This window comes from Panthera leo, chromosome B4 (genome assembly GCF_018350215.1).
Source record: "Panthera leo isolate Ple1 chromosome B4, P.leo_Ple1_pat1.1, whole genome shotgun sequence".
NCBI classification, from domain to species: domain Eukaryota; kingdom Metazoa; phylum Chordata; class Mammalia; order Carnivora; family Felidae; genus Panthera; species Panthera leo.
The window spans coordinates 112,098,651-112,126,581 of NC_056685.1; the positions used below are offsets into that span (position 1 = coordinate 112,098,651).

A 27,931-nucleotide genomic window follows, 5' to 3' on the forward strand; every position below is an offset into this window, starting at 1 on the left:
AAATAATAAATACCTAAGTGAACAATCAGAAGGAATATGTTGTGCAATAAATAACTACATGTGGATTGAGAGAGATGCATTTTTTTAATTTGCATGAAAACAGTTTTTTATTTAAGCATTATGAACATACAGTATTATATTAGTTTCACGTGTACAATATAATGATTCAACAATTCTATATAGTATTTATTGCTCACCACAAGTATAGTCATCATCTGTTACCAAAGTGATTACCATATTATTGACCATATTCCCTTTATTGTAATTTTCATCTCTGTGATTTATCTACTTTGTAACTAGAAGTTTGTACCTCTTAATCCCTTGTATCTATTTCCTCATTCCCCCCACTCACCTTGGCTCTGGCAGCCACCAGTTCGTTCTCTGTATTTAAGGGTGTGTTTTTTCATTGATTTCTTTTTTCTTTGTTTGATTGTTTTGTTTCTTATATTTCACGTATGAGTGAAGTCATGTCGTATTTGTCTTTCTGACTTATTTCAGTTAGCATTACACCCTATAAGTCCATCCATGTTGTTGTAAGTGGCAAATCTCATTTTTTTTTTTTATGGCTGGGTATATTCCATTGTGTATATATACCACATCTTTTTTATCATGAATGGATAGATGAATGCTATTGATGGTTTCTTGGGTTGCTTTCATATCTTGGCCTTTGTAAATAATGTTGTAATAAACATAGGGGCACTTCTATCTTTTCAAGTAGTGTTTTCATTTTTGGGGGTGAATACCCAATAGTGGAATTACTGGGTCATATAGTAATTCTATTTTTAATTTTTTGAGGAATTTCCATGTTGTTTTCCACAGTGCTGCACCAATTTGCATTCCCATCAACAGTGCTTGAGGGTTCCTTTTTTCTACTACCTTGACAACACCTGTTATTTCTTTTCTTTTACTCTAGCCATGCTGACAGGTATAACATGATATCTCATTGTGGTTTTGATTTGCATTTCCCTGATGATTAGTGACATTGAACATCTTTTTATTTGTTGGCCATTTGTATATCTTCTTTGGGAAATTGTCTATTCAGATCCTTTGCCAAGTTTGAAAATCAGAGTATTTGGTTGTGTGTGTGTGTGTGTGTGTGTGTGTGTGTGTGTGTGTGTGTGTTGAGTTGTGTAAATTCTTTATATATTTTGGATATTAACCCCTTATTGGATATGTCATTTGCAAATATCTTCTCACATTCAGTAGGTTGCCTTGTCATTTTGTTGATGGTTTCCTTTGCTGTGCAAAAGCTTTTCATTTTGGTGTAGTCCCTCCCAACAGTCTATTTTTGCTTTTGTTTCCCTTGCCTAAGGAGACCTATCTAGAAAAATGTTTCTATGGCTGATTTAAAAGAAATTATTTCCTATGTTTTCTTCTAAGAGAATGTATTCTAAATACAACTCAGTTCTATCAATACTGGGAGTTTGGTCCTGGGGTTAGATTAATTACTTACATGTCATGACTCCAGAACTAGTATGTATGTTCACCTAAAAGTTATATGATCTAAAGACAAACTGACTTAAATGAATGCATATTCCTAAATACTGTTCTAAATTGTGTTTTATTTTTTCTATTACACAATTCAATATGAAGCTGAAAACAAAGCATGAGTTTTGCTGATCAAAAGTTAATCTTTCAAAGTTGGAAACAAGACTTAATTCTTGAAAGGTAAAGAGTAAGGCAAGAAGAAAATAAGACAATAAATGATTTCATATACAGGTTCTTTCTTAGACATTACAAAGCCTCTATAGACCAACTGGGCACCTAAACATAATAACATCACCACTAAAATCTTTATTAAAACTGAATGGCATTCTCTGCTTCTGAAAAATGGAATACTACCAAAGTTCAATTCTATCTGCTGTACTGAGCAGAGAAACCATTTACAAGATATAATGAAGCAAGAATCTCTTTAAAAATACATGAAGGGCAAATGTGTTTTCTTTATGAGCTTCACAAATTTGATGCACGTTCTAATTTCTTTCTGTTGTAGCTTCCAGGGGCCCATTGATCTTGTGGTGTGGGAGGACTGTTACAGTATGAATCTGTTACCAAAAGCTATATGACAGCATTAATTAAGTTGTGCTTTGGGAAGATGAAAGCAAGCAAGATGCATATTTGCTTTTCTGCAAATAAATGCTTAAGTATAGCAATGTGCAGGAATTACGGGTACATTAATCAATTTGATTTTGTTTTCTTCTTTTGTTGGGTCTTTTATTCTTTATTTCTTTTCTTCCTCTGTTCTTTCCTTCTTTTTTTCTCTTGCTTTAATGATAACTTCTATATTTGTAATTCAAGGGCAGTTATCGGGGATGAATATTAGGCATAGATGAACTACAATCTCTCGTGTAGAGAGAAATTTTAAGAAAAACACATAGAATAAAATTGAGGCTCAAGAACCATCGGAGACCATGAGCAGCCTGCTTAAATAATTTGTAGTTTTTAATACATGTGTTGGTGTTTTGTTTGAGTTTTGCTGGGAGGAGAAAAGCAGCTCTTTATATGTAAAACTCTTACTATATGAAGAATCACCTAGAGTCACTATTTGAGGAAACTGGTGCCTCTTTTCATGATTGTCTGCCTAAGTATCTTTCTGACATTCTTACTGTTATTCCAAATCAGCTTTAACTTCATTTGCCAAGTTGCCTTTCTTCCACAAAAATTTTTTTAAATGATTATGTTCACAAGTGTTCTGTTGTTGTTGTTGTTGTTGTTGTTGTTGTTGTTGTTGTTGTTGTTTTAACTGTATCTGTGTAGTGGCACCTGGGTGGCTCAGTTGGTTAAGCATCCAGCTCTTGGTTTTGGCTCAGGTTATGATCTCACAGTTCCTGAGTTTGAGCTCTATGCTGACAGTGTGGACTCTGCTTGGGATTCTCTCTCTCCCTCTCTCTCTGCTCCTTCCCTGCTTGCTCTCTGTCTCTCTTTCTCAAAATAAATAAATAAATTCAAATAAATAAAATAAAATAAACTGTATCTGTGTAGAGGGACAAAATGTAAGGTTTAAACTTCTTCCACGTGCTGACTTAGTCCTCATTTCCTTCTCCAATCTTTTGTATTTTTAATGTTTGTTTATATTTTTGACAGAGAGAAAGAGAGAGAGAGAGACAGAGAGAGAGAATGAACACGGGAAGGGCAGAGAGAGAGGGAGACACAGAAATCAAAAAAGGCTCCAGGCTCTGAGCTGTCAGCACAGAGCCTGGTGGGGGCTCAAACTCATGAGCTGTGAGGTCATGACCGGACATTGAAGTTAGACGCTTAACTCACTGACCCACCTGGTGCCCCAAACCGTCTCCAATCTTTTGTCTGGTCTTCCCTCTACATCAAGGTATCTATAGCCTGCTCTTTTCCTGTGATGTTCCTCTTGATCTGCTGTTTTCCTTGCCACATTCCATACCCTGACCCCTTGAGGACTCTTACTCATTTTTAAGGTTTATCACTTGTGTCTCCCCTACCTAGCCCCTTCAGTCTCTCTCAACTAAACTAACTTTTTTTTTGGCTATTATATTTTGTTAATGACAACATCATGGACACTGCCATACTTTATTTTTCAATTATTTATATATATATGGTCTCCAACTGGGCTATGAATTCCATGAGGACAGGGAATGTGTCCTGTTCATTAATTTTCTTTTAGATACTCTTGTGATAGTTGTTATTGTTCTGCCAAGTGATACTTGCAACAAATTATTTCCCCATATTTCTCTTCACCCCCCTTGCCTTGAACTTCTATCATAGTGAATAATAGATATATTTTGTCCCATGATTTTAACAAGAAATATTTACTGAATGCTATTGTTTGTCAGGGCAGGCATTGCTCTTGGTGATACTCATATAGAAGTGATTAAGAACCTCCAATTTAGTGGGGGTAAGTCTTCTATGCTTAAGGAGAAGTTGATTATTTAATATTAAATTTCAATATCAAGTATATAAAATATTGAAATCCTGCATTGCTCATAACTAGTGGGAATGGATTTGAAGAGAAAAAGAAATCTATATTGGTACATCTGTGTCACTTAAGTGGAACACGTTATCAAAACCAAATGCATTATCTTTCCTTATTCAATTAATTTACTCAGAATAATGTTACATTTTGTTAACTTTTTATTTGGATTATGCCTTTCTAGCGCAGCTATCTATTTTTCCTGGTATTTCTAATATCCTTTGGTTTTGTTTTGTTTCTCCATTGTTTTTAGAGTAAGAGGTAATTATGTTCCACAATCACTAAGTTGACCCAAGGCTTAATAATGTATTTATTAAAAGGACAATATTGGACAGGCTTGTTAGGCTTTGGTAAGTCTATAATCCAGAGATTTTCTTTAATTGCATTTGAGGCCTGTTCATAATTTATTGATTACTTGAACTATATTTGGCTTTGCTAAAGTGTATCTTCTAACAATACTTTTTAGGGAATGAAGACTTTCTTAGTCCTTGAATTCTAAAAGCATTATTATTTTGCTCACATTTGATTGATAGTTTAGCTGGGAATGGGATTCAAATTTCAAAGCAGTTTTCAATGAAGACATTGGGGTATTTCTGCATTTTTTAAAAATGTTTGTATTTTCTGGGGAGAAAACTGTTGCCCTTTTCTATCATAACCTGCCTAAATTCCAACTAAATTCTCCACATGCTCTTATCCCTAGAAAAGAAGGGATCATATTTTTTCTTATAGTGCCTATAATGGTATTTCCACTAGAACAGGTGCTCAAAAAACACTGTGATTATGAGATGATTATGAGATGATTATGAGATTATTATGAAATGATTATGATAACATGAATGATTTTATATTAATGTTTAAGAAGTAACCTAACTTAACTATAAACCTTTCCCCCATCCCTTTCTCCTTAATTCAAAATTTCCATCCATTCAGAAATCTGGTAGTCACCTGACATCTTGCTTACACATGTGATACATTCATTTAATTTGTTAACATTTATTAAGCATCTTCTGTGTGATAGGCACAATTCTAAGAGTTGGGAACAAAGTGGCAAAAGAAAAAGTCCTAACCTCATTGAGCTTCCTTTCCATTGTCCTAGCAATACCCTGAAGAATATTGAATTGTATACTTTGCATCTCCATAGTTGCCATGCCTTCCCATTCATATGCTGAAGCCTAATCCCTTGTGTGATGGCATTTAGAAGTGGGGACCTTTGCAATGTAATTAGGTCAGGAGACTAGAGCCATCATGAATGGGATTAGTGGCTTTATAAGAAGAAACATGCATGTCTTTCATCACCAGGTGAAGATAAAGCAAGAAGGCATCCATCTACAATCCAGGAAGAGGACTATCACCAAAACTCCACCTTGCTGGCACTATAATCTTGGACTTCCAGCCTCCAAAACTGTAAGAAAAAAATTCTGTTGTTTAAATCACCCAGTCTATGGTATTTGTTAGAGCAGCTTGAGCTGATTAAGACAACAGCCATTGTCATCTCTCTGGAACTACTAAAGTAGACTTTTTCATACCCATTCCTTCTAATATACAGCTTCAATAATCCACAGTCCCCACTAGAACCTACACTTCTTTAGTCCTACTATCCTCATCCTCACCACCCTCTTGTATCTCTCCACATCTAACACATATTCATAGTTGTCCTTATTTTGCTTAATTTCCCTGGTGATCATTGTTACCGATGCCTAGCATATATCTTCACCACTCCTCATGCATCAAACTCCTGGCTAAATCACAACCCGGGGTAAAAATCATTTACCCACCAATTTTCCTCACACTCCCATGAACCTGAGCATGGCTGGAGACAAACACACAACTGTAGCTTTCACCTCCTACCTTCCACAGCGTTCACCAGATTCTTTACTGTTTGGTACTTTTGTCTATACTGTTCCCTTGTCCTGGAGTCTCCTCCTGGGCTTTCCGTATAATTGACTGCTCTTCATTCTGTAGCTCTCAGCTCAGATATCACTTCCTACAAGCCCCTTCCTTACTGGCATTTTAAAATAGAATATATATATTCTAGTTTATATTGATACATTTTCATTTCACTGGATCATGTAACAATATCTTGTTCTTTTATTTCACAAAAAAATAAGATTAGAAAGAAAATAAATTATATTAAAATGATTTTATTTTGGTATTTAAAACAAAAGTGATGCAGTAATATTTGTGCTTCTTTATTGCATTTAATGGCATAATCATTCTTTGTATCCAGTAATTATAATTTCTCAATAGTGACGGGAGTAAATAATAACTTGAGATATCCATATCAACTGTGACATAATTCAAAAAGATCTGTGATTTCTGGTGGTGAAAAATTCTCAGGTAGTGCGGATATTATTACCAGTTTATTGAAGGAAATGTTAAATTTCACTTAGAGATTTTGAAAGTAAAGGTAATTTTTCTCATTTAATTTCATAGCTCCCATGAATTTCACCCAAAGTCTCTTTAGGAATCTATGGTCCCCAGACTCATGAGACACCTGGGTGGTGGCCTCTGTCAGTTAAGCCACCGACTCTTGATTTCGGCTCTGGTCATGATCTCATGGTTTGTTAGATCGAACCTTGTGTCAAGCTCGGCACCGACAGCATGAGCCTGCTTGGAATTTGCTTTCTCTCTCTCTCTGCCTCTCTCTTAAAATAAATAAATAAACATTTAAAAAAAAAACCTGATTCATACAAATCCCTCATTTTGTGGATAAGAAACTTTTTTCATCCTAAGGTTTTGTGCTCGCAAGTTGTACATGACGATGAAAGCCTGTTCTCTCCCATCTCACTCCAGTGCTGAAAGGCCAGACACAATCTCTGAAGTAAGTAGCACAGGATGGATGCACACTGAAATACTGGGGGGCAGCACCACGTATAGCAGTGCTTTATTAGGTCCTTCAAAATTATTACGTGGTAATTTAAGCATCAGAGTACTTGGATCTGACCCTACCACCGTTCTACACCACTCCTCCCACTTTATTTATTTCCATCGGCCACTGATCATTAACTGAAAAACTTTAATATCTCTAAAATACTAAATATCTTGCTCTGTTTTTTGTTTCCTCTGTAATTACCGTGTACCTTATTAGAGTGCAGGCTTCTTAAGAACATGGACTTCCCAACGTCTTTCATACCACTGTATTCCTTGTGGAAACAGTATTGGCTGGCCCGTAGTAGGTGCCAAACAATATTGTTGAATGAATTGACCAAAGTATAAAATCCATCGTGTGAAAGATCTTTGTATTAAAACGTTTTGTTTTCAGAATTCAAAAATAATATAAAATGGCGTAATGAGTAAAATTCAAAGTTTCTTAATTGCTGGCTAACAAGAAGGTAAAGCGACAATCACAAACCAACATAAAGCCTATTATATGAAAATATAGTAACTAGAATGATTATTCTTTTTGTAGTGTTTATTTATTTTGAGAGACAGGGAGAGAGAGAGAGAGCAGGTGGGGAAGGGGCAGAGAGAGAATCGCAAGCAGGCTCTGTGCTGGCAGTGCAGAACCTGACAGTGGGCTCAAACTCCCAAACCTAGAGAAGGATCATGACCTGCGCTGAAACCAAAGACTTGGACACTTAATCAACTGAGCCAGCCAGGCGACCTAGAATGATTATTCTTAATATAAAGTGTGATAAATGTTTATGATTTGAAATCAAATCGAATCAAAGGAAGAAACATTTCATAATTTATTGGTAAGACTCAGTAAGTAAGGAAGTGCATCCACTTAACTACTCGCATTTAGAAGAGTATATATAGGATATTGGGAATATCCTTGACTGGAAAAGCAAACTTACCATTTCCCAGAGTAAGTTTGCCTGACAAAAAGATAGCTATTTATACACCAGCAGCTAGAATTCTCTAAAGGAATCTTCAAATCTTCGTGCAGGTAGGTGGAAGACGCACTTGTTTCAAATGAAAGGAGACATTAGGGAAGCAGGTAGGAGGAATGAGTGAAATGGTGTAGGCAGGAGCCAAAGCACAGCGATGGGGAAGAGAGATATTTGACCTTGCTGTGGGTGGTGAGAAGGCAGTGAAAAATGTGCTTTAGGAATAAAAATGAGAGGTGCTTGGAAAAAAACGCTGAGTTTTAAAAGATAGTTCACTGTCGGGCCAGGCAAGCCAAAGGCACAGTGAAACAGCACAGGCTGTGTTCGCGGCTCAGTTAGAGGTGCTGCACACCCAGTCACCTCGTAGCAGGCATGAAGCATTGTCCTGCCACTGTCATTTAGGACAGTCAGTTCATGGATCTCTCCTGGCATGATGATCACTTTATGAAATGAAGGAATTTTAAGAAAGACTAAAATCATGCTATAAAAGCCTCTAATCCCTCTATTATTTCTTTTTTTTCCCTTTCTATCATTTCTTATTAAAAATCCTTCTTGGGGGGCCTAGGTGTCTCCGTTGGTTAAGTGCTCACGTCTTGATTTCAGCTCAGGTCGTGATCTCACGGCTTGTGGGATCAAGCCTTGCATGGGGACCTGCACGGACAGCACGGAGACTGCTTGGGATTTTCTCTCTCCGTCTCTCTCTCTCTCTCTCTGCCTCTCCCCGGCTCCTGCTCTATCTCTGTCTCAAAATAAGTAAATGGAAAATAAATAATAAATGAATAAATAAAACTAATAAAGATCCCTCTTGATTCCTATGAAAACCAGTAGAGTAGTTAAAAGAATAGACATTGAAATTGGATATTCTTGGCCCCGGCTCCAGGTTTCCCAGTTATTAGCTCTGCAACATTGTGCAAGTCCCAAACCTCCCTATGTCTCAGGTTTCGCTGGGATAAAATGAGTCATTACAAAAGCAGGGCTAACACGAGGCCCAGCACCCGGATGATTAACCCCCAATAATTACTGGGGATTATTATCGTTTTTGCTGCTGTTGTTGCTGTTGTTTTTGTTATTACTCCGTGTCAGATCCAAATCTATTTGATTTGATTTGATTTGTTACTTGTTTGTTTTTTTTTTTTTTTTTCAGTTGTACTTTAAAGAATGTTTGGAGAAACTCTATCACTTTTTGTTACAACATCAAGAAACACATATTATACCTAAGGTGTTTTATTTCATAACTTGTATTTCTTTGGAGTTGCTAAGTATGTCTGAGTGTACTAGAATTTATTCAATAATATAGAGGTTGACGTTATTTTACTAAACATTTAGAAACAACATAATATTACTAAGTACACAGTGATTCAGACATATAAAATGAACATTAAGCAATATTAAATTGGCTAAATTCTCCCTACTTAATCCATTACTGGTAGTTTCTTGCTAATCTCCATTTCTAACGTGACTCTTAAACTCTGAAATATCTGGAGAAAACAGACTTCTAAGTCAGGTCTTGATTTTTCCAAAGAGTTCAGATAACTTCAATCAAGTAGTTTCAAATTTTGCAAAGCTAACATATACTAAAAAAGATAATGCTAAATTGCACCATCAAAACAACTGATCCAATTTCAATAAAATGCCTGCTTCCCAGGTGAAAGAAAAAAAATTCTCCCAGTCATGAATAATTCCATACCAGTGTCTAATATCCAATCTATATTTTATGTAAGAGTTAACTACGTTTCCTGAAGATTATCTATAAAGCATTTGAAGCTACAATTTAATTTTTTATATGTAAGCTATTCTGTTTGGCTTTTGCAGAAATAGTATTGTCAATAATTTTAGGACAGTCTATGTATATGACTATTTTTTTTTATTTATAACTCACTTTGTTCCAAAAGAACGAAGTCTGTAATCAGGTAGAAACCAACACACTGTAGTTGAGATTTATACTGATCATTGGATCTTTTCTGCAAGATTATGAAAGTAATCAATTAAAGATTGATTAAGAATTAATTGAAAGTTGAGGGTGTTCCTCAAATGGTTGATGGCTGCCACTGGAAGCCATGTCTGAGCAGAAAATAAAATGAGTGAATACGGGGGCGCTTGGGTGGCTCAGTCTATTGGGCGTCCAACTCATGATTTCAGCTCAGGTCATGATCTCAGGGTCATGAGGTTGAGCCCTGTGTCAGGCTCCGGATTATCTGTCTCCCTTCCCTCTCTTTCTGCCCCTCCCCTGCACGTGCTCTCATACTCCCTCTCTCTCTCTCTCTCTCTCTCTCTCTCTCTCTCTCTCAAAATAAACAAAACATTTAAAAATGAAATGAAGTATATAATATAATATAATATAATATAATATAATATAGTAAAATGAGTGACTATGTGGATGTGTGTAAAAACAAATTCATAGTGGAAGGTTACAGTAAAATTGTAAAATGTTTACTGATCTCATGGCATTGAACTGCCTGTTATTCATTTGGAAAAAAGAAGAAATTGTTTTAATGAAAGGTTTAATTTATATAAAATAAAATTTAAAAATAAAGATGTTTTGAAAGTTTACATTAGGAATATACATACATTCATAAAAGACATGTATAAGAATATTCATAAAATTTATGCACTAGAGCCCCAAGCTAGAAACAGCCCACATAACTGTCAAGAGTAGTATAGGTAAGTGAACTGTAGTTTATTTTTATAGTAGGATAATATACAGAAATGAAAATATTAAAAATTACCAATATTCAAGACAATGTGAATGAATCTCATAAAAATAACATTTAATAAATCACATGTAAAAACATGTGATTGCATTCATAGAAAGTTCAAGAACCTGCACATGATAACATGCATTAAAAATATCCATGTTTAGAAGTTATGATAGGTTCCCCTGAGGGTAAGAGTGTAGTAGCTGAGAGGTGACACAGAGGGTGGGAGGGTTACCATAATGTTCTGGTAAAAAATGTTCTGTTTGTAATCTGGGTGTTGCTTACACAGACATATTCACTTTGAGGAAACTCACTTAGCCGCACACTTGTAATTTGTGCACTTTTCTATCTATGTGCAATAAAAATGCTTAAAAAAAAAGGCAGTGGAAAAGCTGGAATGTTCTGGAATGCTGAATATATAGCCCATTGAGAGTAGAAGGACCGTATCATCTATCCTAGGACTGGTTGACATCTTAAACAAAATTGGCATCTTCAACTGACTCTTCTCTGAAGATTATAGTATTTTAATACATAAAAATACTTGATCGGTGCTGAGTCACCTGGCAAGACCAGCGTAAATTCTGTGAAAGTTCTCAATTCTTAATTGTTTTTTCTCAGTTGAATGTAAGAAAATTTTAACTCATGAGTTTTCATGGACACTGTATTTTTTACTCATTGAGTACCTTTCTTAGGCAAATATTTTTGTAAGATAAAATTCATCAAATAATATCTCTATGTTGATTTTGATTGGTTTGCCAGACTTAGGTGCTGTGAAATTGTAAGGCTTCTTAATTTCCTTTCCTTCCTTTATAGAATATAAATTTATCAAATTAAAATAAGAATGCAATCAAAAGAGACTTATACAAGTGGAACTCTTCTAAAGTGCAATTATGAAATTAAATCTTTTTTTTAACTTTTTTTTCAATGTTCATTTATTTTTGAGAGAGACAGAGACAGAATGTGAGTGGGTTGGGGCAGAGAGAGAGGGAGACACAGAATCCAAAACAGGCTCCAGGCTCTGAGCTGTCAGCACAGAGCCCGACGTGGGGCTTGAACCCACGAGCTGCGAGATCATGACCTGAGCCAAAGTCGGACGCTCAACCAACTGAGCCACCCAGGCACCCCTGAAATTAAATTGTAAACACTGTAAACTCTATCATCTAATTTTTCAGTTCTTCCCTTGCTTTCATAGCAATACATTTTAATTTTGTCCTGTTTTCCCATTCTACCTTAAATAAAGCTTTGATTCAATAAAAGCTTTGAAAGCCATCGTTAATTGTTGCTCTATTTATTTAATACTTTGGCTAAAGAGTTCAAAGACATTTTAAACAAACGTAAACAAAATTTAAAGGACTGATACACCAAAAAATTAAAAATTATGGTAGTACATGTAGTTGATTCACAAAGTAGATTTCAAAAGCTCATATATGTTTAAAATCAAATTGATGAAAGAAATCTAAGTCAGAAAGCATACACTGCAAAGCCAAAGTGTTCTTTTGTATTCAACATCTGCTTCATTTCAGAAAAGTTACTCTCACTATATATGTATAAAAGTAGCTGTACACATTTTGACACTTCAACTTATTTTTGGATTGGTATAATAATTCAGTTAGTTTTACACAATTATAGATTAGGTGTTTACCACAACCAATGCCAAAAATATTTCTATTTCTTAAATCTTCTTAATTAGTAAGAAGCTGGCTTTTCCTCCACAATGTGCTCCACCAAAAATTGTATTCATACTACCACCTCAAAAAAATCATATCTGATTTTGAACATTAATTATGTGTATATTAGCATTCAAGATGTCAGAGTGTTCACCTTTGACCTAACAAATTTCCTAAAATATTTTTTAGATTACATGAATCGGATGAAACAGTATCACATTGAACAGAATTAATTTTTTTTTTATATTCTATTTGGAGTATCTGATAACATATAAAATTTGTATTATGTAAGTGTTCATGAAATTCTTCTGTTAATGGAACTAGTATGATGGCTATTGCTTCATGGTTCTATACATGCACAAGAGAGCTTAGAATTAAAAGTAAGAAATTTGATCTAAATGCAAAATCAGACTTCACAAAGTAAATTATAAACAGACTTGCTGAAATTATCTGTGTTCTGAACTCCTAATTTTTGCAGAGGTGCTGAGGTTTTGCAGCAGTTTCTGGTCTCCAAATATTCAGTGATACCACTGTGGCTCCCATAGTAAGTGGTAAATATCAGCAAGCATTTTGTGGAAGTTACACGTTTATCATTAACTTTCTAGAGAAATTAAAATGCAATAGGCATTTCACTGAACATTGACTGGTGTTTACTTTACATTTATTGTTGCCAAAAGAGTTTACTGTAAAATGAAAAAAGAAGTGTTACCAAACCAAAAAAATAAATATTCATAAATTAAGAAAAATTGAGAAAATCACTATAGCAAGGATGTCAAGATTTCTCTTTACTATAGGACAGGACTGCTCAACTTCTAATCTCCTGTATATTTTGTCTAAAATTCAGAAGTTTAAGTCTCCCCATTTTCATTAGCTCCACTAACTGGTGGCCAAGTGACTTAGTGCAACTCCTGGGGTATAACAGAGGCCACAGCTAAACTGCATGGTACATGGCAGGGTCAATAGGACAAAGAATTCCTAATCCTACCTACACTGGAAGGAGTTGGTTGTATCTGACCACCTAATTCTTCACTCAGCCACTTTAGTTAGCTACCACCCTGAACACTGTCTTGAAAAGGAGCTACCTTATTTTCCTCTAACTTGGAGACATTTGTTTGGTCATCTTTTAGATTTACCTAGTTATAATAAGAACTCTGTTCTTTGCACAAGTATCCCATGCCACTGGATTGGACCATGACCAAAGCTAGAGGTGAAAATTGTTCACCTACACAATATATCTTATTTTAATACAGCAACAAATAATAATATTTCATTGAAAAATAAAACTCTGGGACGGATACTAAAGTGCATGGGATTCTGGGACAGTAGGTGACAAGTTAAGAACTCTTTCAAGTTTTTAGGTTGGAATTCATGTAATCAGTTCTCAAAGAATGAAGCTTTCCTGATAACTTTTACATACCTAAATGTACCCCACTAATCCCTGTTAATCTCTTTTGTAGCTATTTGGGTGAATCATTACTTTTTCACAGTTCTTCTCAATATGGAAGTGAAACAAAAAGAAAAGGCACTTTAAAAAGAAAAAAAGAAAAGAAAAAGCAGTCCATAAAGAAACCTAAGCAGAATAGATTTTCCAGTTGGCCAACAATTCTAGGTGGGAGTAGGGTAATTGGAAGCCTAGTGAATTTATATTCTTTTTCTTTCATTGGCTAATAGATGCCATATTGTTTTATTCTGTTAAGACTGACAGCAAATTATTATCATTCCTTATTTGATATATAGTTCATTAGATTGCTTCTGTAGGTGATAACTCAATGATTCTTTGGTCTCCATTTGGAACTGGTAGCTTTTCTATTGATGTAATACTTGGTATTCAATTTTACAGACTTATGTTGCTGAGGGAAATTCTACAGTATAATACCTGAATATATCTGTATTACTTGTGATTGATGGGACCAATATAACCAATCACTAATTGACATCTTACTTAATCTGAATGCATGAATATTAAAATAAACATGTAGCAGAAATAATTGTCTTCTAATAAAATGGCTCAACCATCAATTATTATTTTTCTCCCTGTGACCTCAACAATCTTATTAGCAATAAAAGCTTTTTTGTGTGACAGTGATAATAATTATGTTTTGGGACCCATAGAAAATTCCCCTATAGGATTTTAAAATATAAATTTAAAAAGTGTAGTCTTATATTGTTTTCTGGAGAAAGAAAGAATGTGATTCCTGAAATAGACAACTCTTCAAAGTATAGTAAGATAATTTTCACAATTTCAGGCAGTCATTGCTTATTACTCTCATTTACTCAGTCCAGAGTCCTCCATATATGTTCCCTATTGAAATTTGATTTAAACAATTAAACCAAAACATATTTTGCATCCTTCTTTTTCAAACTGATTTTCATTTCATGGCTGTCACTATGACATGACCAAATTAAACTGTGAATAATTGAACATTTTGTATTATAATAATGGCAATAATATTGGCTGATCATCACATAGTCATTTAGTTTGTTCGATGAAACCTAGTTGTTAAGATGGGAAAAATAATTCGCAAATTCAATTTATTATTTTTTCTAGCAATCTAGAAAACTAACGGCAACGGTTTTTTTTTTACTTTTTATAATTTTATTTTTTTTAATTTACATCCAAGTTAGTTAGCATATAGTGCAACAATGATTTCAGGAGTACATTCCTTAATTCCCCTTACCCATTTAGCCCATCCCCCCTCCCACACCCCCTCCAGTAACCCTCTGTTTGTTCTCCATCTTTATGAGTCACTTATGTTTTGTCCCCCTCCCTATTTTTATATTATTTTTGTTTCCCTTCCCTTGTGTTCATCTGTTTTGTCTCTTAAAATCCTCATATAAGTGAAGTCATATGATTTTTGTCTTTCTCTGACTAACTAATTTCACTTAGCGTAATACCCTCCAGTTCCATCCATGTAGTTGCAAATGGCAAGATTTCATTCTTTTTGATTGCCGAGTAATACTCCATTGTATGTGTGTGTGTATGTATATATATATATATATATATATATATATATATATATATATATACCACATTTTCTTTATCCATTCATCCATCGATGGACATTTGGGCTCTTTCCATACTTTGGCCATTGTTGATAGTGCTGCTATAAACATTGGAGTGCATGTGTCCCTTCGAAACAGCACACCTGTATCCCTTGGATAAATGCCTAATAGTGCAATTGCTGGGTCGTAGGGTAGTTCTATTTTTAGTTTTTTGAGGAACCTCCATACTGTTTTCCAGAGGGGCTGCCCCAGCTTGCATTCCCACCAACAATGCAAAAGAGATCCTCCTTCTCCGCATCCTCACCAACATCTGTTGTTGCCTGAGTTGTTAATGTTAGCCATTCTGATAGGTATAAGGTGGTATCTCATTGTGGTTTTGATTTGTATTTCCCTGATGATGAGTGATGTTTAACATTTTTTCATGTGTTGGTTGGCCATCTGAATGTCTTCTTTGGAAAAGCGTCTATTCATGTTTTTGGCACATTTCTTCACTGGATTATTTCTTTTTTGGATGTTGAATTTGGCAAGTTCTTTGTAGATTTTGGATACTAACCCTTTATCTGATATGTCATTTGCAAATATCTTCTCCCATTCCACCAGTTGCCTTTTAGCTTTGCTGATTGTTTCCTTCCCTGTGCAGAAGCTTTTTATTTTGATGAGGTCCCAGTAGTTCATTTTTGCTTTTGTTTCCTTTGCCTCCAGAGACATGTTGAGTAAGAAGTTGCTGCGGCCAAGATCAAAGAGGTTTTTGCTTGCTTTCTTCTCGAGGATTTTGATGGTTTCCTGTCTTACATTTAGGTCTTTCATCCATTTTGAGTTTATCATTGTGTATGGTGTAAGAAAGTGGTCCAGGTTCATTCTTCTGCATGTCACTGTCCAGTTTTCCTAGCACCACTGGCTGTAGGGACTGTGTTATTCCATTGGATATTCTTTCCTGCTTTGTCAAAGATTAGTTTGCCATTTGTTTGTGGGTCCAGTTCTGGGTTCTCTATTCTGTTCCATTGATCTGAGTGTCTGTTCTTGTGCCAGTACCATACTGTCTTGATGATTACAGCTTTGTAGTATCGCTTGAAGTCTGGGACTGTGATGCCTCCTGCTTTGGTTTTCTTTTTCATGATTGCTTTGGCTATTCAGGGTCTTTTCTGGTTCCATACAAATTTTAGGATTATTTGTTCTAGCTCAGTGAAGAATGCTGGTGATATTTTGATAGGGATTGCATTGAATATGTAGATTGCTTTGGGTAGTATTGACATTTTAACAATATTTGGTCTTCCTATCCAGGAGCATGGAATCTTTTTCCATTTTGTGTCTTCTTCAATTTCTTTCATAAGATTTCTATAGTTTTCAGTGTATAGATTTTTCACCTCTTTGGTTAGATTTATTCCTAGGTATTTTATGTTTTTTTGTGCAACTGTAAATGGGATCAATTCCTTGATTTCTCTTTCTGTCACTTCATTGTTGGTGTATAGGAATGCAACCGATTTCTGTGCATTGATTTTATATCCTGCAACTTTGCTGAATTCATGAATGAATTCTAGCAGTTTTTTGGTGGAACATTTTGGGTTTTCCATATAGAGTATCATGTCATCTGCTCAGAGTGAAAGTTTGACCTTGTCCTGGCTGATCTCGATGCCTTTTATTTCTTTGTGTTGTCTGATTGCAGAGGCTAAGACTTCCAACACTATGTTGAATAACAGTGGCAAGAGTGGACATCCCTGTCTTGTTCCTGACCTTAGGGGGAAAGGTCTCAGTTTTTCCCCATTGATATTAGCGTTGGGTCATTTATATATGGTTTTTATGACCATATATAGAAGGACCATTTTAAGTCCTTCTATCCCTACTTTCTTGACGGTTTTTATCAAGAAAGGATGCTGTATTTTGTCAAATGCTTTCTCTGCATCTATTGAGAGGATCATATGGTTCTTGTCCTTTCTTTTATTGATGTGATGAATCACGTTAATTGTTTTGCGGATATTGAATCAGCCCTGCATCCCAGATATAAATCACACTTGGTTGTGGTGAATAGTTTTTTAGTGTATTGTTGGATCGGTTAGCTAATATCTTGTTGAGGATTTTTGCATCCATGTTCATCAGGGAAGTTGGTCTTTAGTTCTCCTTTTTAGTGGGGTCTCTGGTTTTGGGATCAAGGTAATGCTGGCTTCATATAATGAGTTTGGAAGTTTTTCTTCTATTTCTATTTTTTGGAACAGCTTCAAGAGAATAGGTGTTAACTCTTCCTTAAATTGTTTGGTAGAATTCCCCTGGAAAGCCATCTGGCCCTGGACTCTTGTTTTTGGGGAGATTTTTTATTACTAATTCAATTTCCTTACTGGTTATGGGTCTGTTCAAATTTTCTATTTCTTCCTATTTCAGTTTTGGTAGTATATATGTTTCCAGGAATTTGTCCGTTTTTTCCATATTGCCCATTGTATTGGCATATAATTGCTCATAGAATTCTCTTATTATTTTTGTATTTCTGCTGTGTTGGTTGTGATCTCTCTTCTGTCATTCTTGATTTTATTTATTTGGGTCCTTTCCTTTTTCTTTTTGATCAAACTGGCTAGTGGTTTATCAATTTTATTAATTCTTTCAAAGAACCAGCTTTTGGTTTCATCGATCTGTTCTGCTGTTTTTTTTTTGGTTTTGATAGCATTAATTTCTGCTCTAATCATTATCATTTCCTGTCTTCTGCTGGTTTTGGATTTTATTTGCTGTTCTTTTTCCAGCTCCTTAAGGTGTAAGGTTAGGTTGTGTATCTGAGATCTTTCTTCCTTCTTTAGGAAGGCCTGGATTGCTATATACTTTCCTCTTATGGCTGCCTTTGCTGCATCCCAGAGGTTTTGGGTTGTGGTGTTATCATTTTCATTGACTTCCATATGCTTTTTAATTTCCTCTTTAACTTCTTGGTTAGCCCAATCATTCTTTAGTAGGATGTTCTTCAGTCTCCAAGTATTTGTTGCCTTTCCAAATTTTTTCTTGTGGTTGATTTCGAGTTTCATAGCATTGTGGTCTGAAAATATGCATGGTATGATCTCGATCTTTTTGTACTTGCTGAGGGCTGAATTTTGTCCCAATATGTGGTCTATTCTGGAGAATGTTCCATGTGCACTGGAGAAGAATGTATATTCTGCTGCTTTAGGATTAAGTGTTCTGAATATATCTGTTAAGTCCATCTGGTCCAGTGTGTCATTCAAAGCCATTGTTTCCTTGTTGATTTTTTGATTATATGATCTGTCCATTGCTGAGAGTGGGATATTGAAGTCTCCTACTATTATGGTATTACTATCGATGAGTTTCTTTATGTTTGTGATGAATTGATTTATATATTTGGGTGCTGCCACACTTGGTGCATAAATGTTTACAATTGTTAGGTCTTCTTGGTAAATAGAACCCTTAATTATGATATACTGCCCTTCTTCATCACTTGATTCAGTCTTTATTTTAAAGTCTAGATTGTCTGATATAAGTATGGCCATTCCGGCTTTCTTTTGTTGACTGTTAGCATGATAGATGGTTCTCTATCCCCTTATTTTCAATCTGAAAGTGTCTTTAGGTCTAAAGTGAGTCTCTTGTAAACAGCATTTAGATGGGACTTGTTTTCTTATCCATTCTGTTACCCTATGTGTTTGGATTGGATTATTGAGTCCATTGATGTTTAGAGTGAGGACTGAAAGATATGAATTTATTGCCATTATGATGTTTGTAGAGTTGGAGTTTCTGCTGTTCTCTGGTCCTTTCCAATTTTTGTTGCTTTTGTATTTATTTATTTATTTATTTATTTATTTATTTATTTATATTTTCATCTTTTCTCCCCTCAGAGAGTCCCCCTTAAAATTTCTTGCAGGGCTGGTTTAGTGGTCACAAACTCCTTTAATTTTTGTTTGTGTGGGAAACTTTTTATCTTTCCTGTTTTGAATGGCAGTCTTGCTGGATAAAGAATTCTTTGCTGTATATTTTTCTGATTCAGCACGTTGAATATATCCTGCCACTCTTTTCTTGCCTGCCAAGTTTCTGTGGATAGGTCTGCTACAACCCTGATCTGCCTTCCCTTGTAGGTTAAGGACTTTTTTTCCTTTGCTGCTTTCATGATTCTCTCCTTGCCTGGGTATTTTGTGACTTTGACTCTGATATGCCTTGTTGATAGTCAGTTTTTGTTGAATCTAATGAGAGTCCTCTGTGCTTCCTGGATTTTGATGTCTGTCTTTCCCCACATTAGGAAAGATTTTTGCTATGATTTGCTCACATAACCATTCAACTCCTATTTCTCTCTCTTCCTGTTCTGGAACCCCTATGATTCTGATGTTCCTTTTTAATAAGTCACTGATTTCTCTAATTATTAAATCATGCTCTTTTGCCTTAATCTCCCTCTTTTTTCTGCTTCATTATTCTCCATAAGTTTGTCCTCTATATCACTGATTCTCTGTTCTGCCTCATCCATCTTTGCTGCCGCGGCATCCATCCATGATTGCAGCTCAGTTATAACATTTTTTATTTCATCCTGACTAGTTTTTACTTCTTTTATCTCCACAGAAAGGGATTCTAATCTATTTTCCACTCCAGCTCGAATAATTCTTATTATCGTGACTCTAAATTCTGGTTCAGACATTTTACTTGTATCTGTGTTGGTTAAGTCCCTGGCTGTCCTTTCTTCCTGCTCTTTCTTTTGGGTGAATTCCTTCGTTTCATCATTTTGAAGGGAGAAGAGGAATTAATGAGGTAGAAAAAATTAAAATTAAAAAATTAAAATTAAAAATATTAAAATTAAAAAATTAAACACACACACACACAAAATCAAATAAATGATGCTAGATCCTAGGTGTGGTTTGGTCTGGGTGTTTAAAGTGGTTGATAGATTAGGGAAAAAAGGGAAAGAATAAAAAAAAAGATAATCGTTTGAAAATTTGAAAAAAATGAATACACTGAAGTAGACTAAAATGAAATGATGGAAGTAAACTAGAATTTGAAAAAAATTCACACAGAAGTAAAAAATATAGTACAAAAATATTTTTAATAAAAATTGAAAATAAAAATGAATTTTTTCTCTTTATTTAAGAAAAAGAAGTGAAGAAGAGTAAAAAAAAAAAAAGGAAAGAAAGAAAATTAAATAGATGGACCTGCTAACAGATTGAAATACAACTGAAATTACATTTTTCCCTGGAAGTCAGACTATGAAGTGCTTTATAGTCCATAAACTAAGCAGGTGGTGAGACTTGTGTTCTTGAAGAGCGAGGTTAGCCCAGTTGTGCGGGGCTTAGTGTAATGGCTCCAGTCTCCACTAGATGGCGCTACTAGCCTACTGCGCTTGTAGGTGCATATGCGCATGCACGAGAGTTGTGAAAATGGCATCACCCATCTACCCAGTCTTTAGTATAAGAACTCTATTCTCCCCGATCAGCAATCACACACCCATCCTTTGTCTTCAGTTTTCATCCACTCCCCACTTTTACCCTGTCTGTGACCCACCCCCAGGTAGTACCTCTCTCCTGAGTTTTGTCTCAGATGCAGCTGTTTTCCCGGCCCCATAGTTCTGAGGGATTGCGGCTTTGTCCCGGTCTGCCCCTCTGTAGAGGGTCTCACTGAGCAATGGCTGAATGCCAGCTGCACCCAGGAAAGTTCGTGGGACCATGCTGCTGCCGGTGCCCAGAGACTGTGGCCAGGTGCCAGCCCCCCCCAGAAAAAGTTTGCGAGATAGTGTAGCAGCAGCGTTTCAGGGGTAATGGAAAATGACGACACACATCTGGCACCAGGCTTCACCCTTAAGGACCTTGTTCCAGCACCGGCAAATGTGGCCATTCTCTGGGATCTACTGGGCCCAGGTTGCCTCACAGCCTCTACAAATGTCCTTCCAGCAGTGGAACTGCTTCTCCCTGTGTGGCCCGAGAACCTCCCAGACCCCACTCTGCTCCTGGAGATTCGCCCTTCCCACCAGAGCACCTCAAGGTATCAAGCTGCGGAGTTGCAGCCTTTGTGCTCCCATTGTTTGCAGTCTCAGTGGAATTTAAACCTCTCCCTTCTCCTTTCTCCTTTCTCCTTTTTTAGTTCAGTCCCTGTGGCTGTTTCCAATTTTCCGTTTTCTCTACAGCTGCTTTTGGGGAGGGGTGCTTTTCCCATATTCTCCCTCCAGCCTCTTACCCCCGTCTCTGTCCTCTCTCCGCACACAAAAGCACCTCCCTTCCCGCGCCATCTTTCTCCCCAAATTTACCTCTCTGTGCCACGTACTTGCTAAATTCTGTGGTTCACGTTGTGCAGATTGTTGTGTTAATCCTCAGATCAGTTTTCTAGGTGTGTAGGATGGTTTAGTGTTAGTCTGGCTGTATTTCATGGATGCAAGACACACATAAAACTTCCGTGCTGTTCCGTCATCTTGTCTCCTTCCCAAGGGCAATAGTTTTTTTAATTATGACTTTAAATAAACAAAGTTTTAGGTAATCTTATTCTGTATCTAAATTGCTGAAGGTTTCTGTAGAAATTGCTGGAGGAGTCAGGTAGAAGTGATTTACTGGGATACTTCATGAGGACAGATGTTAATAAGAGCCTTGGGTCAAAGTTGTGATTATGCCATGAATTTATTCTATCACTTGAGGTGAGTCATTTCAAGACCATGAGTCTCAACCATAAAATGAAGGGTTGATTATTCTCTCCAAGGTACATTCCAGTTTGATATTTATCAATTGAGGTGTGAAAGAGGAATTGATGTATATCTGAAGAAACTCTTAAAGTCTTAGAGTTCTTTTTTCTCCTAATGTAATTTTTGTTTTTTTCTGGCTAATTTCTCAACCTCCAGGTCTCAGCTAAAACACCACTTCCTCCCCTTTGCCTCCTCCATTACTTCTGAATGAAATTGGTGTGCCTCCTGTGTTCTCCTGTAGTACCCTGTACTTATTCCCATCAAATAAATTATCAGTCTCAGTTAATTGCCTGTTTATTTTTATACTGTCTAAAAGACAGGACCAAGTCCTATACTCATTGTATATCCAACATCTAGCATAATGTTCACCATTAATAAATGTACAATAAATGTGTTGAATGAATGAAACATTAAAATCTATATTTATAAAAGTAGTTTTCACAAGTTCCACTTTATTTTATTTTATTTTATTTTAGTTAAGTTTATTTATTTATTTTGAGAGAGACAGAGACAGCACAAGCAGGGGAGGGGCAGAGAGAGGGAGAGAGAGAATCCCAAGCAGGCTCCATGCTGCCAGCTGAGGAGACCAATGTAGGGCTTGAAATCATGAACCAGGAGATCATGACCTGAGCCAAAACCAAGAGTTGGTCGCTTAACTAACTGAGCCATCCAAGGCACTCCATACTCTTTTTTTTTAAGTTTATTTATTTATTTTGTGAGGGGAGGTGAGGAGCAGAGATGGAGGGAGACAGAGACTAGGTTCTGCACTATCAGTGCAGAGGCTGATGTGGGGCTTGAACCCACAAACCACGAGATCATGACTGAGCCAAACTCAAGCATCAGATGCTTAACTGACTAGCCACCCAGGTGCCCTTCACAAGTTCCACTTTAGAAGTACCAAGTACAATCCAAGTAAAAGTGAATAATTTTGCACCAAATCCAAATAAAAAGTTTGAATGTGACCCTTATACAGAAAAATAAAACTAGAAAATGGAGGTACCTAATTATACTTCCCTTCAATTTTTTTGTATTGCTTTTATGTGAAACATGATGAATGACCAGAAATTTTGTTGCATTTGGGTAGATTGAGTGAATGTTTTCTTAGGATATTTTAAATGAATAAAACATATTTACTATTAAAAATGACATGAAGTGATTTTTAACTAGGAGATTTTTTTTAATGTTTATTTATTTTTGAGAGAGAGAGTGAGACAGACCGTGAGTGGGGGAGGGCCAGAGAGAGGGAGACACTGAATTGGAAGCAGGCTTCAGGCTCTGAGCTGTCAGCACAGAGCCCTATGTGGGGCTTGAATCATGAACCGTAAGAACAAGACCTGAGCCAACGTGGGATGCCTAACTGACTGAACCACCCAGGTGCCCCTTTACCTAGGAGATGTAAATGCATACGTGCAACTTACGTATTCAGCCTGAAGAATAAACTAAATATATTAGAAATACATAGCAAGAAAGTTACTTAATTGCTCTTGCCTTCTGAGTAATAATTATGATGACTAGAGGAATATATAAAAACAATAAGAATGCAAAATAATACTATCTGTCTTTGTAGTAATCAAAAAAATTCGTAAGATAGTGACTGTGACCTAATCCATAAATACATCTGCTGAAAGAAGCTGTGCTCTGAACCTAAATACATGTATTGTTCAATCATATGCATGCTCACAGTGTTTTAAAAAATCTTGATTCAATGTTTAAAAGATGACAAGGCACCGTCATTCTCCTTGCTCCAACTTCCTTGAAGTGCATTTTTTATATATCAAAGGTCAAACTCACTGACTTGCTCAGCACAGAACGTGAAAAGCAAGTTCTAAGGAAACAGGTCACAAATGTTAAATGCTTCAGGTCACAAGGCATACCCAAAAAGGGTTTTCTAACAAGCTTCGGAAAATGCAGGCAAGGGATGGCATGATGCAAATGAGGTGACCTTAATCAGAAACATTCCTGAAGGAAACTGTCTTTACATCATGTAAAAATCTCACATCTGGAGTTACAATAAATTCTCCCCTGACCCGGGGCAAAATACAATAAAATAATGCTCTTTTTAGAAACTATTTTAAAATCTATGCCCACTTTCTCAGGCTCAAAACAACTACATCACTTGCCAGAATTTGAAAAACCTTATAATCCTATAAAGTAGATCTAGATATTGAACTGTCCATATTATCTGAATATAGAGGAACTTGCTAACAAGTAATACTAGAAAATTCTGCTCTGTGGCTGTATATAAGAACCTAATGCAATTTCAATTATTAAGCTGTCTTAAAATGTAAAGATTATTATTCTAAGTGAAATATGTGGTAAAAGTCTTACTGCTGACCTAGTTTAAGTCATTTTAGACTATTTATTTAGCTTTTTTAAGTTTATTTATTTATTTTGAGACAGACAGAGATAGCACAAGCAGGGGAGGGTCAGAGAGAGGGTGACAGAGAATCCTAAGCAGGCTCTGCACTGTCAGCTTGGAGCCTGATGTGGGGCTCGAACTCATGAAACCATGAGAACATGACCTGAGCTGAAACCAAGAGTTGGATGCTTAACTGACTGGGCCACCCAGGTGCCCCCATTTAAGATTATTTAAATTTACTAATTAATAAGCATATATTTTCTTAATCTTTAAGAAATGTAATATGCAAAGAAGAAGTACTCATTTTTAACTCCTGACTACCCAAACACATCTCTCTAACATAGGTGAAAACTTTTAAGTATATTGGAATTTCTATTGGAAAACAAAAAAAGGTATTAACTCTTGAGAGTAACTACTCTCTGGCAGAAGGATAATGGGACTTAGAACCAATTCCTGATTTTGAAAGGCGTGCCTGAATTTACAAGCTGTGTGAGCTTAAGCAAGTTATAAGATGCTCTTCTCTAAATACCTGACAATGAAAATAAAACAAATCAACCAATATATAGCAAAAGTTGACATTCAATTTCTCTCTTTCCTTCCATGTGCAAAAAGTACTATGTGATTTAAGTGTCTATTGATGAAGCATTAAACCAAAGATTATTATAACTTTTATTGTTGTAAATGTTCTTAAAGTTCTATGAATTTAACTCCATCTTTTCATATATGACATAATACAGACCCAGGATGGTTGGGTAACTTGGCCAAGGTCATAAGCAGTGAAGCCAGAAATAAAACTTGTTTCTCTAAACTTACAGTCCGTTGTTTTTTCCAATTACACCTTCTTCAGATATTACACTGATTTTATAAAATTCTTGCATGCAACTTCTTATTTAAGCAATGAGTCTACCAAACCACACTGTCTTAGAGATGTTGTTCGAATTTTTCTTCCCAGTCCTCTCCTTGGTTTACTGAGCAACCAAGTTCAGTCAAAATTATTTATTACCATTTCTTCTTCTCTAATGCACAAATGAAAATGCTCACTATGATAAGGATTCTAAATATTTGTATTCTAGAGCTGTGTATTATATGCAACCACAACATGGTAATGACTGAAAAAAAGATGAAAAGAGAATAAGTCATCTTCAAGATTGAAATTACAAAATGTCAATGAACTGAAAAAGGATACATTAAGGAAATTCTTTTAGATGAGAAAGCACAAAGAAAAATAGAAAATATTATGCAACCAACCTACAAACTTTTTTCCTAAAAACCTAAAGGCATTGACAGCACACTGACATAAGCTCTTGTTGCAGAAAATTCAGGTTTGAAATACTGCTCTATAACCACTTATTAGACTATTGAATATTACGTAGGAGGATAGAGAAGGCAGTCTTTTTATTTTTCATCCCACTTAGAGATAAATTAAATTCTCGTCAGGCTGATTTATAGAGTCTACTAGATAAAACTTTTCCCTAAATTAAAAAAAAAACAGAAATCAGACAGTCTCTCTATTAGTTATAACACAGAGAGAAAAGTCCGTGGGGTGTCCATGTGCGCAAAACTGCCTCAGTTTTTCTTATATAGAATCCCCTTCTATAAGCAGGGCATTGTTTTCTTGAAATGTATTCTCTCCATATTTCCATAAGAGTATAAATCACAAGCCAAGTGAAAATATTTAAGATATAAAAAGGGGGGGGCACCTGGGTGGCTCTGTTGGTTAGCATCTGACTTTGGCTCAGGTCAGGATATCATGGTTCATGGGTTCGAGCCCTATGTCGGGCTCTGTGCTGACAGCTCAGAGCCTGGAGCCTACTTGGGATTCTGTGTTTCCCTCTCTCTCTGACCAACTCCCCCCCGCCCCCCACCCCAGCTTGTGCTCTGCCTCTCTCTTTCTCTCTTAAAATTAAAAAATAAGCATTAAATTTTTTTAAAAAGATCTAAAAAGGATAATACAGAACGAGTCATAAGGGGGAAGAGTGTTTGAAGGCCAGATTACATAACAGAATGTCATCCATTTCACTATGTTTTTGGATTTTAAGCTGAATTCAAAATAGTACACTTTCTATGGTGATTAAATGCTAATTTTGTCTGCTGGCATTGGCATGATTAGAAAATATGTATTCTGTTCTAGATGAAAAGTCAGTCTTGTTGAGAAGTGGGAATAAATACGATAAATAATCCTTAAAAGACAGTGGGAATTTCAAAATTTTCAGGTCTAATAGAATTACAAACTGAAGCTCAAGTGAATGATTTATATTCATTTTTCATGTTACTTTGGACAAGTGGTTACTGTCTACATGTGTGAATTTGGAAATCTACTTTTAATTCAACATTGATGTGTTTCATTATAATATGATTCTTTTAGAAAGTAATGATTATGAAATGCACCCTCTACTAATTGTCAGGCATGTTTTTTACATTTATCCAATTTTCATTCTCAAAGCAGTCCTATGAAATTCACATCATTATTTATATTATATAAAGGGGGAAATCAAAACAGCAATAGGTGAATTATTTGCAGAAATAACAGGGTTGGGATGACACTTAGTTGTTTTGGTTTTTTGTGTATATGTGATTTAAATTATAATTTAATTCATATGGACATATTAATATAACAAATTTTAATTGAATTATTCTTAGTATAGTTGAAAAACAAATGACCTAGTATTTGCAACATGTGTGTTTTCTTTTTACCCCAGGTTTTATTGAGATATAATTGACAGAGAACATTGTATAAGCTTATGTTGATTTGATACATTTACGTATTATTACATGATTTCCATCATAGCTTTAGCTAGCAATGCTATAATGTCACATAATTCCATTTCTTTTTTGAGGTGAGGCCATTTTAAGATCTACTCTCTTCGTGACTTTCAAGTATGTAATACAGTCCTGTTACTTATATTCACCTAGATCCCCAGAACTTATTCATCCTCCAACTGTAAGTTTGTTCAATTTGACCAATTTCTCCCCTCCCTCATTCCCAGTAACCACCATTCTACTCTCTGTTTCTGTGAGTTCAGCTCTTTTAGATTCCACATGTAAGTGACATCATATGGTGATTTGTCTTTGTCTTATTTCAGACTGCTAAATGATAATGCCCTTAAAGTCCATCCATGTTACCTTCCTTCTTATGTCTGAATAATGTTCTATTGTATACATAATAACATGTCTTTGTCCATTCATCCATTGATGGACTGTTAGTCTGTCTCCATATCTTGACTATACTGAATAATGCTGCAATGAACATGGGAGATCAAATATCTCTTCAAGATCCTTCTTTTCATTTGAATATATATCCAGAAGTGAGATTGTTAGGTCATATGGTAGTTTTGTTTTGAAGTTTTTGTGGAATCTACATATGTTTTCCATTGTGGCTGCACCAAATTACATTCCCACCAGTAGTACACAAGTGTTCCCTTTTCTCCACATTCTGGCCAACACTTATCTCTTATCTTCTCGATGATAGGCATTATAACAAGTGTGGGTGATATCTCATCATGGTTTTGATATGCATTTCCCTGTGATTAATGATGTTGAACACGTCTTCAAGTACCTGTTGGCCATTTCTGTGTTTTTTTAAACACAATGTTTATTTAATTCATCTGTCCATTTTTTTTAAGTTTATTGATTTATTTATTTTAGTCATCTCTGCATCCAGAGTGGGACAGAGACCCATGACCCTGAGATCAAGAGTCGCATGCTCCACTAACTGAGCCAGCTAGGCACCCCATCTGTCCATTTTTAAACCTGATTGTTTTGTTATTATTGAGTTGTAGAGTTCTTTGTATATTTATCAGATTGATTG

At 35.7% G+C, this 27,931-nt stretch overlaps 1 long non-coding RNA gene across 4 annotated transcripts in view; it reads left to right on the top strand.

Moving 5' to 3' along the window:
- LOC122224902 overlaps positions 1–27,931 on the top strand; it is a 225,953-nt gene that overhangs the window by 172,434 nt on the left and 25,588 nt on the right. For 3 of the 4 annotated variants that reach the window (XR_006205000.1, XR_006204997.1, XR_006204999.1), the window contains 2 exons: positions 5,240–5,344; positions 6,674–6,761. This is a non-coding gene — a long non-coding RNA (uncharacterized LOC122224902). The remainder of the gene's footprint in view (positions 1–5,239; positions 5,345–6,673; positions 6,762–27,931) is intronic. The other variant, XR_006204998.1, reaches the window with a different exon arrangement.